The sequence below is a fragment of the Egretta garzetta genome, unplaced genomic scaffold, assembly GCF_000687185.1.
Source record: "Egretta garzetta isolate BGI_Z169 unplaced genomic scaffold, ASM68718v1 scaffold424, whole genome shotgun sequence".
NCBI lineage: Eukaryota > Metazoa > Chordata > Aves > Pelecaniformes > Ardeidae > Egretta > Egretta garzetta.
In genome coordinates, this window is record NW_009259489.1 from 2,347,675 (window position 1) to 2,349,900 (window position 2,226).

At 40.1% G+C, this 2,226-nt stretch overlaps 1 protein-coding gene across 1 annotated transcript in view; it reads right to left on the reverse strand.

Moving 5' to 3' along the window:
* Positions 1 to 2,226, reverse strand: part of DMGDH (dimethylglycine dehydrogenase) — a 44,864-nt gene that overhangs the window by 41,978 nt on the left and 660 nt on the right. The gene's annotated exons all lie outside the window — the stretch shown is intronic.

A 2,226-nucleotide genomic window follows, 5' to 3' on the forward strand; every position in this document is an offset into this window, starting at 1 on the left:
AGAGCAGAGCTCGGCTCTGGGCCGGGCCCCGGCTCCGCTGCGCCCGGCTGCCCTCCTGCCTGGAGGAGGCGGAGGTCCCGGGGAGCTGCTGCAAAACTGGCACCACCCGCGAACCGCGCTTCTTAACCTCCCAGTAAGGTACTCGGTATTTCTGCAGGTAAGGTCATATTGTGAAAAGCTGAAGTAAAGCCGTAATGATAGCTATACCTATTCAACATCGAGCTGTTGAAGACATTTGGACATAGTTATGAGACAGATAGATTAGATTGAACTTAATGCTGTAACATCTCAGAATTTTGCTTTCTCTGAAGACCTAGACTGGAGACACCAAAGTCCAAAGCCATTTTGCTTAGTATTATTTGACATGCAAACTAAGCAGTGCTCACAACACATTAACATTGTAAATATTTTAGGCATAAACTGTCATTGGATAGGATTTGTCTCCAGCATCCTACCAACTCTTTTTGAAAGCCCCAAATTGGTCTTCCCTTGATATATATGATGGGATGTTTGTAATGTGAGCACAGTCTCCAATATATGCATGCCCTTTGCACCCTCATTTAACTAAAGAAATAAGCCAGTATAAAAAGTTTTCCAGGCATCAGCCATTCTGGCCATTAAGGCAAAAATTTGAGTAATGTCTAAATAAAACTCTCTGACATATACCAGTACTGCTATCCTGCACTAGTGCATGGGAAGGTCAGTAATCTCTCTTCCACTATTACCATGAATAGGACACTTCTTACTCAAAACTGGTTTTACTCAGGTTTATGTGTAGCATGTGAGTCTGGAGTAAGAGAACAGAAGGATATGGGAAGAAGTCTAAATGCTACGCCTTTCAGACAGATCAGGTATAAAGGAAGGAGGTGGGGAGGTATTTGTTCTGCTTCTTATTTTTTGGCATGTACTCACACCATCTAACTTCAGACAATTAGCAGAAGGCAATTGCCCAAAGTTCCCCCTACAGGTAATGGACAGAAAGAAGCTTCTGTTGAGGGCTCACTTACGGTCTGAATAGTTGTTTTGAGATGCTTTTTTCTCTGCACTGATGGAAAAGTGGGATATAGGTAGACCAAGCAAGCTTTTTTCACTTATATGGTTCAGTTACATTCCTGAAGGCAGTTGAAGGAATATCTTCATGCAGACATTTGCGCTCTCCATGGATAGATATATGGACTATGTGATGCAACTTCATTCATGGTAGCAAAAGTCGAGCAGTGAAGAGATGGCTCAAAAAAACCTCGGTTAACTTTTTACAGATAGCATTTCTTGTTATTTAATGCCAGATCTGGGTACTACTGGATCACCAGACGGTACAATTTTGATCTGGATTGGCTATGAGCACACAGCTGTAGGTCTCCAGGGCAGAACAAAATATTGCTGATGCTGAACTTATGCTAGCTATATGCTGGTTGAACCACTGGTATTTTACCCAATATAGTTAAAGTAATATAGTTAAAGTAAGAATAGTGTATACTTAAAGTAAGAATGGTGTGATGAGACTGTATCAGATCTATAATGTTTGCAAAAAAGTTATTTCAATTTTAAGCCGGTCTGAATCAACAAAGTAAGTTTGTATTAAGAACTTTGTGCTTTGTAGTTATGTCACCTGCTATTAGGTGCCCTTATGCTAGGTTTAATATATCACAATATATTATGTATCAAGATGCCATGGTCTATTCAGTTATGGCTTATGTTGCTTCTGTGGGTTAAAAGTGAAGATTATTTTAAAATGCAGTTAAAAAAGCTAGAATTGTGATGGAAAACTGCTGTTAAATCCTAGAAATGACTTGCTAAATAAAATCTGTTAGTGGTAGGGCATTTAAATATAGTATCTATATATGATATCAACATGTATCTATTACTCAATGTTCAGTTAACAAGCAGTGGCTGAGGCTGCTTGTGTGTTAAAGATTTTTTTTTTTTCTCCACACTCCTGTTCTCTGCATATTAAGCTTCTGAAGCGGGCTCCATCTATAAAAGATTCCTTGGCAGGCAGAGGAAGCAGGGAGTCAACCAGTGATCCCTTGGATGCCTTTCTCTGGCCCCATTTGAGGCATTGTGTTACAACTGCAAATTAGTTAGTTGCAAACACAATCTTTACAAAGCCTCCTGACATTTACACTTAGAACTGAACTACGCTAGTAGACAGCCATGACTGGCAGACTTACTGAATATTGCTGAGTTTTGGAGATTGAGTATTGCAGATTGAGTTTTGCCCCAGTC